Source organism: Macrosteles quadrilineatus, unplaced genomic scaffold (genome assembly GCF_028750875.1).
Source record: "Macrosteles quadrilineatus isolate MER2022 unplaced genomic scaffold, UCM_ALF_1.0 Scaffold_7__1_contigs__length_78375512, whole genome shotgun sequence".
Lineage (NCBI taxonomy): Eukaryota > Metazoa > Arthropoda > Insecta > Hemiptera > Cicadellidae > Macrosteles > Macrosteles quadrilineatus.
Window position 1 is genome coordinate 45,810,562 of NW_026542600.1, and position 18,307 is coordinate 45,828,868.

Consider the following 18,307-nt stretch of genomic DNA (forward strand, 5'->3'; position numbering starts at 1 on the left):
ACGTAACGTATCATAGTTATTCAACATATGAAATTTCAAAAAGATGTTTACTTTAACTAATTATTAGTTTATAAGGGCAATGTCTGCTTAGTTTGAATGTAAACTTTTAGGTTGACAGTTTAACGACATTTTCAAACTTCCCAACTCATACCTTCGAAAACTCAAAATTCCCAACTTTTACACTTTTATAAGATGATTGGGGGAGGGGTGTCTCCCCTACTCGCCCTTGGGCGAAACCCCTGACTGCAGGGTGTAGTAACTTACTGCTCTATGTACTAGACATGTGAACTACTGAAGGGTGGAGTTCCTCACTGCTCTATGTACTAGACATGTAACTACTGAAGGGTGGAGTTCCTCACTGCTCTATGTACTAGACATGTAACTACTGCAGGGTGTAGTAACTTACTGCTCTATGTACTAGACATGTGAACTACTGAAGTGTGGAGTTCCTCACTGCTCTATGTACTAGACATGTAACTACTGAAGGGTGGAGTTCCTCACTGCTCTATGTACTAGACATGTAACTACTGCAGGGTGTAGTAACTTACTGCTCTCCTCTATGTACTAGACATGTAACTACTGAAGGGTGGACTTCCTTACTGCTCTATGCACTAGACATGTAACTACTGAAGGGTGGAGATCCTTACTGCTCTATGTACTAGAGGGGTAACTACTTCAGGGTGTAGTAACTTACTGCTATATGTACTAGAGATGTAACTACTGAAGGGTGGAGTTCCTTACTGCTCTATGTACTAGACATTTAACTACTAAAGGGTGGAGTTCCTTACTGCTCTATGCACTAGACACGTAACTACTGCAGGGTGTAGTAACTTACTGCTCTATGTACTAGACATGTAACTACTGAAGGGTGGAGTTCCTTACTGCTCTATGTACTAGACATGTAACTACTGAAGGGTGGAGTTCTCTACTGCTCTATGTGCTAGAGATGTAACTACTGAAGGGTGGAGTTCTCTACTGCTCTATGTGCTAGACATGCAACTACTGAAGGGTGGATTCCTTACTGCTCTATGTGCTAGACATGCAACTACTGAAGGGTGGAGTTCCTTACTGCTCTATGTGCTAGACATGTAACTACTGAAGGGTGGAGTTCTCTACTGCTCTATGTGCTAGACATGCAACTACTGAAGGGTGGAGTTCCTTACTGCTCTATGTGCTAGACATGCAACTACTGAAGGGTGGAGTTCCTTACTGCTCTATGTACTAGACATGTAACTACTGAAGGGTGGAGTTCTCTACTGCTCTATGTGCTAGACATGCAACTACTGAAGGGTGGAGTTCCTTACTGCTCTATGTGCTAGACACGTAACTACTGCAGGGTGTAGTAACTTACTGCTCTATGTACTAGACATGTAACTACTGAAGGGTGGAGTTCCTTACTGCTCTATGTACTAGACATGTAACTACTGAAGGGTGGAGTTCCTTACTGCTCTATGCACTAGACACGTAACTACTGCAGGGTGTAGTAACTTACTGCTCTATGTACTAGACATGTAACTACTGAAGGGTGGAGTTCCTTACTGCTCTATGTACTAGACATGTAACTACTGAAGGGTGGAGTTCTCTACTGCTCTATGTGCTAGAGATGTAACTACTGAAGGGTGGAGTTCTCTACTGCTCTATGTGCTAGACATGCAACTACTGAAGGGTGGAGTTCCTTACTGCTCTATGTGCTAGACATGCAACTACTGAAGGGTGGAGTTCCTTACTGCTCTATGTGCTAGACATGTAACTACTGAAGGGTGGAGTTCTCTACTGCTCTATGTGCTAGACATGCAACTACTGAAGGGTGGAGTTCCTTACTGCTCTATGTGCTAGACATGCAACTACTGAAGGGTGGAGTTCCTTACTGCTCTATGTACTAGACATGTAACTACTGAAGGGTGGAGTTCTCTACTGCTCTATGTGCTAGACATGCAACTACTGAAGGGTGGAGTTCCTTACTGCTCTATGTGCTAGACACGTAACTACTGCAGGGTGTAGTAACTTACTGCTCTATGTACTAGACATGTAACTACTGAAGGGTGGAGTTCCTTACTGCTCTATGTACTAGACATGTAACTACTGAAGGGTGGAGTTCCTTACTGCTCTATGTGCTAGACACGTAACTACTGCAGGGTGTAGTAACTTACTGCTCTATGTACTAGACATGTAACTACTGAAGGGTGGAGTTCCTTACTGCTCTATGTACTAGACATGTAACTACTGAAGGGTGGAGTTCTCTACTGCTCTATGTGCTAGACATGTAACTACTGAAGGGTGGAGTTCCTTACTGCTCTATGTGCTAGACACGTAACTACTGCAGGGTGTAGTAACTTACTGCTCTATGTTTTAGACATGTAACTACTGAAGGGTGGAGTTCCTTACTGCTCTATGTACTAGACATGTAACTACTGAAGGGTGGAGTTCTCTACTGCTCTATATGCTAGACATGTAACTACTGAAGGGTGGAGTTCTCTACTGCTCTATGTGCTAGACATGCAACTACTGAAGGGTGGAGTTCTCTACTGCTCTATGTGCTAGACATGTAACTACTGAAGGGTGGAGTTCCTTACTGCTCTACGTACTACAATACTAGACATGTAAATACTGCAGGTTTCAGTACCTTACTGCTCTCTGTTGTATACTTGTTTCCACTATAGTTTACAGGTCATGTAGCCACACTTGAATAGTAAATCTATCTACATTACTAGTTTTGCTGGCATGGAAATGATCGGTTGGTTGTTGGTGATACATACATCAAAGCAATTTACAATATATTGGCTGCCTAACATTGTTAACATTATTAGTGAACTGGTGACTTGGTGTAAGTTTTTGGTGGTTGGTAGTCGTTGTTTGTCTAAAATTGCCGAAATGTTGACATTTTGTACTGGCGACTTAATGCGAATGTTTGGTAGTTTGCAGTCGGTGTTTGGTCTAAAATTTTTAACATTGTTTGTGTACTGGTGACTTGGTGTTAGTTTTTGGTAGTTTGGTCTAACATTTTTAACATTGTTTGTGTACTGGTGACTTGGTGTTAGTTCTTGGTAGTTTGTAGTCGGTGTTTGGTCTAACATTTGTGTAAATATTTTGTAGTTGGTAGTTGGTTGCGGTTACCAGTTACGATGGCGCAGTAGCAGACTACGACTCGACATCCTTGGGCACAATGTGCTTAATGCATTCTGTAAACTGGTTTCTTCGTCCTAAACATTCGCCTCCTACCTGCCACTAACTGGAACACTTGGGACCAACCCAAAATCTTAAATATGTATACTTTGTGACGACACATTATTTTAATAACGGAGGATGTTTGTTTGTGATTTATCACCTTACTAATCGTGTACTTTACCGTCAATTTCTGATAACAGTTTCAACAAGTTCTATTGAAATAATATACATTATGATGTAAGAACTAGTGCTTTTCTTTGATCCACTTATGATGAATTTAGTTTTAGTTCATCACATTACAAAAGAATTCTAACTACACTGCTATGCTCTTTAATTGTCAACATGTATTAGTTTAACATACGAATGTAGTTTTTTCTAATCAAATCTTTTTAATTAAAGGCAGCATTTTTTCAAAATATGACATGAGCAGTAAATTCCTGTTTTATATTATGACATTTAAGTTGAGTATAATAAACTAAAAATTACGGTTGATTCATTTGATAATATTAAAAAATATTATACGTATTTACTTACTATATGGGTCTCTGTTGACCCAATCTTCATAACAGAACTACGCCGTAGTTCAACCTTGCACTAACTAACTACACTAGACTAAATTTAATACATTTTACAAATTTAATACATACCAAATCGACTATTTCTCTTAATTTGCTCTGATACACAATTTCTTAACTCATCGAAATAAAAATGTAAATGTTATAATTCAATTTGCTTTTTGAGAACGGAACGAGTTTTACGAGATAACAGGGAAAACAAAAATTACAAGATATACTGTAGTTTGATTTTTTTTACAATATGAAGTATTTAAAATGAAAGCACATACCTGTCCTGTAATATAATAATTGTAAACTACAGGCAATTAAAAATAATAACAATAATAATTACTATCATTATTTCTATATTATTTATTACCTATAATCAATATCCGAATAGTACCATTCATATCACGCCTTAGGAGGATTGGAATTTTTTCGGTTAGAAACTTGTTTGTAAGATAATAGCAATAATAATGAATTTATTGCGTTTTTAAAATTTTACATTGTATAGCAAGATAATAATTACAATAAAACAAAATACAATATAGTCGTTGTAGTAACTAAGGTCGACACTTGGGTGATTTATTTATAAACTCAATATACGTGTAAAACAATGAATAAATCAAATATTAATTAATAACAATAAATAAAATCCTATTTAAAAAATAGTAATGGTAATGATTAACGAATACATATATTTAAAAGTTTGCTCTCTCAGAAAATAAACTAAAAAAACTCACAGTTGTATAAAATATTAAACATTATATTTGTAAGGCACCTGGATAGGCTAAATCAAGGAATTGTTTATTAGTTTACGCATAACAAAGTTAGGAGATTGTAGCTGTTTCTTAAATTGGAAGCTGATCATTTGATGTCACGCAAATACTATACAAGAATAACCATAATCCCCCGATCTCTAATAAATAAACATCATCTCTTTAAAGAACAAAATGAAAATATGTTTTTAAAGATTAATTATGCCAATTTATAAAATACGTGTATTTTATTTATTTTTTTATACTTTTATTAAATACCCACTATGGTATAACTACACTATAGTAATATTGTATAACTATACAAACTATTTTATTTGAATTACCATAAGGTGACCAGAAGATTATTTTTTTCTTTGGGATTAGGTATACAGTAGTACCGTTATTTCCATACTCGCTTGCTTATATGAACAATATTACGGGTTGAGATCTAAAACTTTCTTTACCTAATTACAATCAAAAATAAATATCTTGCAAGAAGTTGAAATACTTATTTTGTTACGTAAGTGAAGGTCAGTGAGATTATTTTTTTAATGATTACTGTACACGCGTTTAGGCTACAGCGGACCCCAATCTCGTCCAGGAAAGGGTTGAAAGCATAAAATGCGATTTATACAAGTTTCTAGGAAATGTAATAATAACTTCTCAGTTTTGTATTTTCTAACGCTTTAAAATATAGATGCACAAAACAATGTATCTAAACTATTTAGTTTATAAATTACAAATAAATCTTGTATTTATGCATCACAATTATTTTAATGAACTGTGATAATTCCATGGGCGAAGTTGAATATTTACATTATTATTGGAGAAATATTTGTAGGTTTACATTGACGAAATGTTTTAAGTGTACAAATCTTCAAATTCAAGATATACTTATTGTTGCAAGTTTAAAATTCACTGCGTATGCAGGAGGGCAAAGCTGGGGAACCCGGCCGATGTCGGTAGGCCTACCAAAAAGTAAACGGACGGAGTAAACGGAATGGCATTTTGTATGAATTGAAAAGTCTTGTATATTAAAGTGTATACAGGGTGTTCATTTGAAAACTTTCCATATCTGTTGTGTGCAAAGGTAAGGCTTTTAACACTTGTTTGTTCTCATTTCCCCCTAATTTGGACATGCCAAATCCAATAAAATTATTTTCAATTTTGAAAAATGCCCCAAAAGGGCCCAATTTGGGGGGTAGGGGTGCTTTTTGAGAAATTTTCAAATGTAAACATGGGTTGTGTGATACATTAATTTAAAGGTCTAATCACCCCGATCATTTTGGTGCAAAAAAAGTTTAATTATCTTTAACCGTATTTACAGGGTGGGTCAAAACGTTTTAAAAAAGGACTTTGAAGTTAAGTACCGTATTACCCTAACTACTGAACGGAACAGCGCCAAATTTCTTTCCAAGCTTATTCTTGAGCTACTCTTTAAGATAACTTGTAGTAAGGGCATTTTCCAAGTTATTTTCTAATTTTTAAAACATCTCAAATTTTAAGAATAAAAGAAAGCTGAAAACTCAAAATTCTTAAATAGCAAGGTATAACAAATTTCATACCACGTGAAAGGTCCTTTTTTAACAAACATTTTACGTATTTAAGTTTTCTTTCTATCTCTTACCGTTTAAAAATTGCAGTGGAAAAACACAATTTTCCATGGTAAAATTATAACTAGTTTTCTAATAAAACACATTGCACTTTGTTCAACGATGTAGTAGGATTCATAACAAATTGATCGACTACTTTTACGTGTGTCAGAATTCATCTTGGACCCTTCATCCTGTTCTTTTCTCATTGGTAACTGAGCCAGTTTCAGAAAACTTCCTAACTAAATCATTTACAGCCATATGACTCAAGGTTATACCTGGATATCTATTGTTAAACACTTTGCAGTTATCCTGGAACACTTTTGTTATGACCAATAAGTAAAATAAAGTAATTTTTTTTAAGTTTACACCATATTTGATTAGGTACTACAGGAAATGGTACTTTTGAAATTAGTACTACCATTGACTAGTCAATGGTACTACAGAAAGCGGCCCACGCTTGGGTTTTTCTCATCAGCTATAAAACTTGTTTCTCACAAAGTAAAACGTAATGACTTGTTTGCTTATCTGCCTAAAAATAATTATGAATTGTTTCCTTCAGTTATTGCACCATTTAATGTGTCTAGAGACGAATTTTGGCTGTTTTATTAGAAAACTAGTTACAATTTTACCACAGAAAATTATGTTTTTCTACTGCAATTTTTAAACAGTAAGAGATAGAAAGAAAACTTAAATACGTAAAATGTTTGTTAAAAAAGGACCTTTCACGTGGTATGAAATTTGTTATACCTTGCTATTTAAGAATTTTGAGTTTTCAGCTTTCTTTTATTCTTAAAATTTGAGATTTTTTTAAAATTAGAAAATAACTTGGAAAATGCCCTTACTACAAGTTATCTTAAAGAGTAGCTCAAGAATAAGCTAGGAAAGAAATTTGGTGCTGTTCCGTTCAGTAGTTAGGGTAATACGGTACTTAACTTCAAAGTCCTTTTTTAAAACGTTTTGACCCACCCTGTAAATACGGTTAAAGATAATTAAACTTTTTTTGCACCAAAATGATCGGGGTGATTAGACCTTTAAATTGATGTATCACACAACCCATGTTTACATTTGAAAATTTCTCAAAAAGCACCCCAACCCCCCAAATTGGGCCCTTTTGGGGCATTTTTCAAAATTGAAAATAATTTTATTGGATTTGGCATGTCCAAATTAGGGGGAAATGAGAACAAACAAGTGTTAAAAGCCTTACCTTTGCACACAACAGATATGGAAAGTTTTCAAATGAACACCCTGTATACTATTTAAAGACACAATTTTATGCACTATTTTATACTTAACAATATTTATTTAGTTTAACGTGGTAGCTTATGGCAATTTTTTAATAAGGTATTAGGATAAGGCAATAAGTAGGTGAATTTTTTATCTTTTATAAGTAATAGTGTATACGTTTCACTTTATAAAGTACTTACCATTTATTTAACAGTATTATACTGATACAAAGCTATTTATTAATTATTAACATTTGTTCACTGTTTTTAAGGTAATCATCAGCATTATGCTTATTTGGTGTATTCATATTGCCAGGTTCATATTTCACATAATAATATGCTATGCCTTATGTTCTATTCATAAACAAAATAACTCAATTATTTCATTTTTTTATAAATTTGTGGTTTTAATGCCAAGTAAAATGTTCTGTTTATGACTCATTCGCCAAATTGCTCAATACTTTCCAGTTTGCTGTAAGTCCACTTTCACCTCCAATTAAATGTCAAAACAGAGCTATTTAATGACAAATTATATTCGCAATAGTAAAAATAATCATGAGTACCGATGACGTTAGGAATTCAATATTTAAACTTAAAGATTTTTGGGCAAGGGAAGTAAAAATTACAACTAAAAGTAAGGAATAGTCGTTGTACTCGGAACAATGATTTAATCATAGATAATTCGAAATATATTTGTATTTATTTAAAAAAAATTCAGAACAAACCGATGGACTATAGTTATTAACCAATCTAAGAATAGAAAAAACATATTACACGCCTAGTTAAGAAGCTCCCACAATCTTCAGGTCTAACTGGCCCATAATGAGCACAGTCGCCGCGACTAGTGTCGAGATATTTCAATAATCCAATTCACAGTTTTATGATAATATTATTAGGCTGAAATGATAATTCGCGGAAATCGGTGTGTTGCTGGCTGGAGGCTATATGTTTAGTTTGTCGAGCTGCCACGGAGTTGGAGTGCGCCACCGTCCGGCTTATAAGCTAATATATGCGTTATAGGCGTGGAGACTTGGGGACAACGCAGCCATGAGCTCCCCCTCCTCAGCAAACCTAGCCCTCTCCCACCACTGCATCTCGCCTGTCTGGTGTTTGAGTGAGGAAGCAGAAGTTTACTAACAGGGTGACACACACCCCAGTAGCTGAGTCTGGTAGGGTTGTCGGTTACTTTTAGATTTTGTGCGTTAAGTTTTATAGCTTCAAGAAGAGAGATGATTATTATTTTTTTCATTATTATGTGGATGTCCTAAAAATACTTCCTTCTATTTCTTAGTAAAAATATCAAACCAACGTGTAATTTCGGACGATATTTCTCTGAAGTTTAAATCTCATACTCTAGTTCCAGTATTCGTCGATGTATTTATTTTATTCATTACGATACGTAACGAGCCACGATGTGTGTATAAAATTGTAAAACATTCTGCAAATTAGTTTGACTCTGTAACACGAATATTATAACAGAAACGGTATAAACCATAAACATAAACAAATTACGTGACTGGCCCTTTTAACATTATTGAAGTGGAACTGTAAAAAATACTACCAAACCTCATTTTACGGTTAAACGATTTGGACCAGTGACTTCATTTGTTTATGTTTGTCATCCATACCATTTCTGTTCTAATATGCTCTGTAATGTGTTTACCATGTTTATCATCCATACCATTTCTGTTCTAATATGCTCTGTAATGTGTTTACCATGTTTATCATCCATACCATTTCTGTTCTAATATGCTCTGTAATATATTTACCATGTTTGTAATCCATACCATTTCTGTTCTAATATGCTCTGTAATGTGTTTACCATGTTTATCGTGTGGGTTATTCAATATATCAAGATATATTACTGGTGGTTTTGATTATTTTGTATTTTGATCATTAGTAAATTACATACAACATTGATTATCCAATATCCTAATTAGGTTATAGATTCTAAATATTTAATTTAGCATAAAGGGCCAGTAACCGCAAAAAACATTAAACTTTAAATGTTATAAAACTCCAAGTTCAGCTTCAGCTCATTGCTACTCACAGCATAAATCGACCAGTATACAACGTTGAATATTAAAATCACACAAAACATTAAGTATACGATATGGCAAATCTATATATTTAATTCCGTAGGCGAAGGTCCCCAAGAAATATCTCGAGCTAGGAAAAAGGTAGCATGGCTATTGAGGATTCAATTACGATTCAATGAAGATTGAAGAGAAAATATCAGAAGTGTTAAAAATTACCCCTGACCTGCCCCACAGGGCGTCAAAGGTCCAGTCATTTTCTAATGGAAGTACTGCTACATTGTTTCTATTAGCTGAGAAACATATCAGCTGATTTAAATATTGCATATTGTTTGTTTATTGATTTTACTGTTTGTTTTTGGGTTAGAGTGGTAATGCTGTGTTGAAATGTATTGCGTTAGGGGAAGACCGCGACTACGAAGGAGAGTATTTAGGAATGGTGCACAGCAAAAGGAATGGTTATGGACAGGGCGGAAAAATAATATATTTTGGAGGAGATTTTAATCAGATACTGCCTGTTGTTCCAAGCAAAAAACGGTTCAAATAATATAACATAGCATACATAGTTTGTATATAGTAAAGGGAGCATACATACATAACATTAAAGTCTGGAGGTAGTCTCCGTTTCTTTAAGTTTCTTACACTAACTATAATACGCCTGTCAACGCCGTTGAAAATTGCAATTTCGATCTCTACATGATTTCTTATGACCAGAATCAGTCTTAAATTCATAAAGATAAAAAGAATAAAAAAAAAATTTAACATTATAACCATACTGTGCTGCTATCTGTATTGACATTGTAAACTATTTCAAATTATAGCCTAAATATTTCCACTCCTTCGTTTATATCAATACATTTCTGGTTAGTAAATGTTGTAGAGCATAATGCATTAACATAGCTTTACCATTAGGTTTACCTTTTATGGGGTTTTACGCCATCTGCAGTAGTTTTTATTTCTTCGTTGAAAACTCCGTAGTATTCCATTAGTTTATAATGTTATTTTGTAAACGTTTATCTTCCCTCTTCGGTATTCCGGTCTTCTTCACCAAACCACCTGTAATAAGTCACTTGATAGCCTATTAGACTCCCTTGGAAAATTCAGTCTACATTAAAATTCATATTTTGCCATTCAAACGTACTTACTGTCACCTCAAAGACTACCCGACTTATTTTCTTCGAGTTTGGATAAAGATTCCTGAATTAATCGATTAAGTTTAAATAAAAACTGCGAAAAAAATATGGAAAACAAATCGAACCTATACATATTAATAGTGGTTTATTTACCTTGTATTTTCGTCACAGCTCAAAAATGTTGTATAGAAGCTACAACCATGGTTTCGACGCCGTTTGCGTTCGAAGATTAGTTTTCGTTTGCGAGAGCAAACGGCGTCGAAACCATGGTTGTAGCTTCTATACAACATTTTTGAGCTGTGACGAAAATACAAGGTAAATAAACAACTATTAATATTTGTCTTACCAGCTCAGGGGCAAACCACAACAATGAGTGAACCTATAAAGATGTACTACATAATGAAAGTAAATGGTGCAACAGATTCTGCATTGTTTAGAGTTATCGTGTAAACAATTACCCCAAGATACATTCCACAGTAAAATTACCCTAGAAACCTTTTTTTTATTTCTATCGCACCTGTACTCAATCTTGATAATATAAAATACAGTAACTAAGAAATCTGTAATATAAGAAGAAAATATAAACAATATTATTTGTTTTTTTCATATTAATCTCAATAAACCAACCAACAGCTAGTAAATTGCTGGAAGAGTCAAAAGTAGTTTGCCATTCATATATTTTAAACAGAAATAGGTCATTATTTACTAAATTATAATAAATTAAAATAAAAATACGTTTAAATTACTGTACATGTGGTCAGAGTTCAACAGTGAAGGAGGGCTCAGACATCTTTTTGAGTCAATAAAATCTTTAACATTCCCATGTTTAAATTGTAGCAAGTTTTAGAATGAAAATGCATGCAAGTGAGTTAAACCACCAACAGAATGTGTTGATGTAAATCTTACTGCCTTACTGATTTCTGTCCGATACCCCTACTTTTTAACCGAACCAAACTAAGAGGATAAATTTTTAACTATTTAATATTTCATGTCACATTAACAGTCAAAACAACAAAAATTGAAGGGAGAAATTTAATTCCCCTCCGTCACACATTCTGTGCCGGCCCAAGTTATGTTCATTTTTCAAAAAAAAAAAAAAAAAAAAAAATTACTACTGCCGTTCTAAGTATATGGGATGTCTTCTTCAGTATTAAAAAGTCAGTCATGAAATGGATTCTTGGTACCCACTCTGAAGCAGTCTAAATGCTATATTGAGCAGATACACTGTAACATTGGATAAATCGTCCTCAGCCACTAACACTGCAATCCTGGTCTCAAGGGATTGACCACGAAGAGCTATGTCTCGTGAAGACCAAGTCTGTAGTGTTTAGTTATACTTTTATCTAACACCCTTTTTTCAAGTTGGTTATTTACTGTAATCTTATAGAAGCTACTGTACAGATAATAAGACGTAAGAGTCACAATCGCTTATGTCAAATATTGGCTGTGAGAGTAGACCCGTGGATTAGCCTCGTCGCCGCCGGGTGCGGAGCGGCTCCCACACGGCACAGAGTATTATCATTAGCTTGTCATTCCACCAGCCATTCCAGTAGCAATATTTTGATTGTAAAATAGTATTATAAAAGTACGAGTAGGCTCTTCTTAGACATCTTCTTTAGCAGGTACTTCCCAGGAGAAGTATGCACCAATGTTGTAGCCAAGCGGTCGTTTAACAGCAAACGTAATAGAATTTAAGGATGTGAAAGTTCAAAGTTTACCGCATTTTCTGGTGGTATTAAAAATAATTCAGGAGTTTTCAGGGGTGCAAATCTAATTATTTTTTGGTGATTGCAAGAAAATGATTACGATATATCCGCGGGAGAAGATCATGATGTTGCGTTGCTTTCATTCTTGAGTTTTTAAATTTAAAGACAATAATATAGAGTTAATAATTGAAAATGAAGTAAACTATGGTTGATTTTCACGATTTGTTTGAAATACAATTTATTTAAATGGAATATTTACACTTATTTATTGTGATTCTAGCTTTTTAAGCATCCTTACTTCTTTTTGGACCAACGTTGATAAATGCCTCTTAACTGCTGACATAGAATAGCTTAGAACTTAGAAGATGATTCGGCCCTAAGAACAACATGTTTGTGCTATACGGAGCAGATTCTTTAGCATAATTCAGATAATTCATTGTGATCATGCCAAGTTTTCATTGACAACATGTGGTTCGTCATTCGTAAAATAAAATTAGCCTGATTAAAAAATCAGTAGGATAATAACCTATTATCCTAGTCACGCCAAAACTGCGTTTTTCAAATTTATTTAGGTTTTAAAATGTTACTTTATTGATTTTACTTTTGAAATATCCTTGTAAATAATGAACACAAAAAGGAATGTGAATTCAAAGACTTTTTAAACTTTACCCAATTTCAAATTACAATAAAAATACAAATTAAGAATTATTAAAAAATTTGCATAACTCTGAATACGAACGAGTACATTTTCATTTATTAAGATTTTGTTTATTTATTTAGGACTGATTAACGTATTTATTGATTTTCTTTCAACCTTGTCGATAGCGTTTGCATGGTGACTAGGGTGACATGGTCAAAGCCCACATGTGGGCCCCAGTTTGTTTCAACTTGTATTCCAGAGACCAGTACCCAAAACTCGGCACTCATTTTTTTCAGTTTCATATATATAAGATGGCGGCCGGAGTGGCGCGGCGGTGGCGGATGTGCCTCGCTAGACGGATAGCTTCCGCCGAGAGGCGTGGTCGGAACCCTTTCTATTTATGAGGGTAGCTCTATGCGCCGTTCTCAAAACATCACATTTTGCTCTACATTCATCAAGATAGTGTCGGAAATCAAGGATCTCACTGATCCTACAATTAACGCTACGATATCTGAGATCTCGGAATGCAACAAAGCTAACTAGGTTCACGGTCGGCGTCGTCACTATTGAGTCCCCTGTCATGGATGCCCCTTCCACATAACAGTGTGTACTGTAAACAGTAGGCTGAGGTTAGGGTTCGGCAAACTACGATAAATTAAAAAGTGTTATCTGTTAATTTGTAACCATCTGATAGAAAGGTAATTAGCCATAACTTGGTAAGGTGCTATTCATCATAGGCGTCGTACACGATCCATATATCATATTTGTGGCAGGTTTCGCGCATTACGAATCGCTGTTCCGGACGTGTCAATTAAATTACTTACACGCAACAAGCCGAAGCGAATTTGTATGCCTAGCGAAAAAATCGAGTAATTATCTATGCTGTAAATTGAGTCAGTATCTCATATAATTCCTCGTAATCCGTTCTATCGGTTTGGTAAATTCAATTCAATTCTTCCACGTTTTTCATGAAAAGCGTGTTTTGGTAAGTTTCAAATATAAATATGAAAAGATAATGCTAAATTACTCTAGTTTTTCACTTTTACTTTATCCCCCCTATACATAGTGTATAGAGAAAATATGGTTTTCGTCAAATTTCCGATTTTTTGTTCTATTCGGAAAATTCCGTTTTTGTGTTTCCTTGAACCCGAAAAAGTAGATTGGTAAGTGATGTCCGTGCGGATACGTTCCTATATGCGAATACAAAAAACGTTTGAAAAAAATACTGAAAAATGAATACGATTCAGGTAGGCGTTTGAGAATGAATGTTTGATGAGAATATAATAGTTGGTTGGTAAATTACATTTTTTGATTTGTTTGAAGATCTTCTGTTTTTGTATGAAGCGATAGGTCTAATTTCCAACAACAACAATTTTTAGGTATTTTTACTAACAGATTTCCAAAAAAATGTTAAGTACCACAAAAATATATCCATGCAAGATTTGTAGAAACACTGTACAGTATTTTTAGGTTTAGAGAGAAAGTAATAAACATTCTACTAAGAATGAAGATTTATTCATTATCTACTATTGCTACATTTCCTTTTTATATTGTTATCTATTATACTTTGTTATATTTATTTCCTATTTCATTGTTATATCTTGTTAAATTGTTATATTTTATATCTTTTTGTTGTTATATTTATTCCTCAATCTTTTGAACATCTACTTCAAGTTGGCTGTTAAAATGATTTTCAAATTGTCTCTTTTTTAAACTTATTACGTTTTGTCATAATTATGTGTTGGTTCGACCGTTGATATGAATAAATAAATAAATAAAACACTGAATAATGTGCATGGTTAAAATATCCCTTGTTACCTATATGTCTGTTTAAATTATTGTATTTCTTTAATCCACAACTTCTAATTCGGAGCCATATTATAAACTGTGATGTCATAATTCAATCAGCTGTTCGAACTGTGACATTACTGCGATGTAAAAGCTCACCACATTAATACGATACTGTAGTTCGATAAATAGCTTGGTTATTAGTTATTCAACTAACTTGTTAACCTAAAATAGCACCATACTACTAATCCATAGTACAGTTAAAGAACAAAGTTGATTTTTCTAATTTTTAAGGTTGTATGTACACTTAATTTATTTTAGTACAGTTTGATTTGTTTCTTATCATCTCAATGGCTCAGGTAGTAGAACTCTATTCTACTATTAATGTCTAAGGACAGGCGATACTTTCAAGACTTAGTAGAGCAATATTTTTACTACCACTGCATGTAAATTATCCCATTGACATGCCTGTAAACATTACGTAAAATAGCTCACTGTCGCTCTAGAGCGAGAATGGATCATACCACTCGCTAAATCCGCTGATTTCACAGTGGTTGTTTCTACACCAATCACAGTCGCGATTCCGGTAATAATATAACCTTAAAAAGCAAACATAACCTAAATTTTATTTTATAAAGATATCTTAAAAGTTATTTGTGTGTAATTATAAATTAACAATGGTGGTGGAAAACATCTTGTGCGTATTACGAGCACAAACCGTCATTGCGCTCTTTATACACAAATAATTCTAGGTCGTTTAAACACTTTTGTTTCCGTATACATGTATTGTATACAGTGTTCTGCTGTTACCACTATACGGGTGTACCACATTCTGTGTTCTCCTCGCACGGCATCTGCAAGGGTCTGTTCTCGGTCCGATGTCACTGGGCGGGCCCGGGCACCTGAGGGAAGGCGCAGCCCCCGGCCACCGCGCCAACCTGATCGACGTACACGCAACCCACAAAACACCACTTGTCCGTTCCTATTTTTTCTGTTACCTGTTCGATTTCGAAGCCGTATAAACATTGTTATTTTTATCTAATTGGCATGTAGCAGGACTGTACTCGTCTCACGAACGCAGGTCCCGCACCCTCCATCCTGATCTTCCGTCTGTCCGTCTGTCTGACTGTCCGACTGTCTGTCTGCCTGTCTGTTTGTCGCTACAAACACGGCAGCATCCCAACTGAAACACGCGTGTCAGAGGTACAGTAACAGTTTCGCAGCAGACGTGTTACATAAATAATATACCGGCGCTGCACGGTCGCGGTGTGGCGCTCTGACTACTCAAACAGACTACAGTAATTAGGCGAAACAACGGCCGACAATACCAGTGTAAACAGAGAATCCGCCCGCGATACAACGCTTTAATTATGACATAATTAAGAAACCCGCTCTTCCTCGGATAAAAATCTACATTAACGTACATAATTATCTCGTAACTTTGGCCGAGCAAATATAATTAACCTCTTCCGTATGGTCACCCAGTTTTATCTTTTTAAAAATCCGTTTACTCGGTCATAAATAATGGTTCCCAGCTTCTTTCGTGTAATTAATTGATATTTTAAATGTAAGGAAGTAGCCGGGGTAGCTGGTGGTAATCTTCCATCTCACATTAGTCTGGCGCCGCAGACGACGACTGGCGGCTGACGAGGCATTCCTCATACCTCTCGTATTGCTATTGCTGTTACCGCTTACGAAGTATGACACAACTCGTTTTAAATTTCCCTCTTGAATCTTCAATAGTTTTACTAGTTAACTTGTCGGGGAGGTATCGTATTGTTGTTACCGCTTACAATGCACGAACAAGCGAAATGACCACACTTCGTTGTTGTTACAGTTTACATTTTGCACTGTATGAGGTTCTAGAATCGCATCTACTGTTGAAGTCGGCAGGTTTAGCAAGAGTCGTAGGTAAGCTACAAGCATTGCATGTATTCCTGTCTCCCTCTTTCAGTCAAGGTTTTCCCGACGGCAATTACTCTCTGCTTACTGCGGTTCGGTCCAATCCTCGACAACGGTTGAAACGTAATATTTTGAGTTACTGGAAGATATTTTTTTCTACAAGCGTAACGGACTCTGCTAAGGACAGTGGACTTCTAATGTAAGACAAGTTTACTGATTTATAAATACAAATCTAGAATAGAAAAGAGTAAATTCTGTAACTCTATTCACCCCACATAGAAAGAGCTGAATGGGTAAGTCGATGTTAATGATGACAAAATATAATTCAATTCCTGTAAAGCTCTCATTCATTCAACATGAAAAAGGCCTAATTTTTATCATTAATAATTTGCAATATTATTCAATTATTAAAACTGGATGTTGTCAGGAACAGGACAACAAACATTAAATGACATTAAATGATACATTAAATAATACATTATATGATTTTATCTCTTTCTTCATCTTCAGAAAATTTAGAAAATTGTGCATATCGGTGTTAACAAAATTATTTTAGATTTTTAAAACATTTTTATGACGAAAGCAATGTGGCAAAATGCATAGGATGACACACACATCTTACCTAGAACTCGTGCAACAACAACAAACGAAAATGCAATTACTTTTGCGAAATAAATAATACTACAGCAAACCTGCAGACTAAACGAATTTCCATTTGCCGGAATGGACTTACACTAAAATGTATCCTTAAAAAATCACATTTATTCCCTATTCAAATAGAATTCGTTTAACGAGTACCAAATTTGTTCAAAATATAAAGCAAACAACAACAGTTAACAATTTTCTCTATAAGAACAACATGGGAATTTTCAATTTGCAATTCTTTGGAATTTTCTCCGTAGCTATTATGCGCATAATAACGCTTCACTATACAGCAGTAAATCTCACAATCACATGATCTTGCATCAATCCAAGATAAGTACAAAACAATATACTATTGGAGAACGATGCATCGGAGGAAATTCTATTTTTGAATCGAGGGAATGCCACTCAGGTATAATTATGTCTTCAAAGCCCGGAAAATGTTTGCTAAAAATATGATATAACACGTTAAAATTTATGAGTTCTGAGGGAATTTATGAGTTTAAAAAATATATTTATTTAAAACCATACAAGAGACAGTCCTAAAAAGCTTGGAATGTCAGTAAATCGATGAAATAAAACGATTTAGAAACAGAGAACTGGTTGGCCGTGCCCTAGATGCCTTCAGATAACACGGTGAACGCCAGTCGCAGATATAAACCAAACTGTAACATTGACTAATTTCCTAAACATCAGCAGCGTTATTAACATTAAAGAAGCATTAAGGAAATATATTAACACCAAAATAAGACCTGTGCTTTGGCAATAAAAACACAAAACTTATAATCTGTAATTTTAAGTAAACTGATACAGTATAGTTTTTTTAGTTTGTTTTATAAGATATTATGTTGAATTCATCAAAAATTATTTTTTGTTTACGCACATTTTAAATAATTTTATCGTTTAGTATCCAAACAAATATTAACATCAATATAGGTGTAAACATTTAAGGAATAGTATACAAGTCCTTTAAAAACGACACCATTGTAATGAAGAGCTTAAAAACGTCACTGTTTATATTATAATGACATAACTTGGTGTTCAAGCTGCTCAAATACTGTGAACTGTCTTGTGCTTATGTGAAAAGAATATGTTCTTAGTTTCAATTTTAGCTCCTCGGAATCATACCGTAACCATATAGTAATTTAAAATTCCCATGTTATTC

The 18,307-nt window shown here is 34.6% G+C and overlaps 1 long non-coding RNA gene across 1 annotated transcript in view; it reads right to left on the minus strand.

The window, feature by feature from the left end:
* Positions 1-18,307, minus strand: part of LOC128999182 (uncharacterized) — a 63,637-nt gene that overhangs the window by 29,735 nt on the left and 15,595 nt on the right. Inside the window, exon 2 of the long non-coding RNA XR_008491245.1 lies at positions 10,250-10,387. This is a non-coding gene — a long non-coding RNA (uncharacterized LOC128999182). The remainder of the gene's footprint in view (positions 1-10,249; positions 10,388-18,307) is intronic.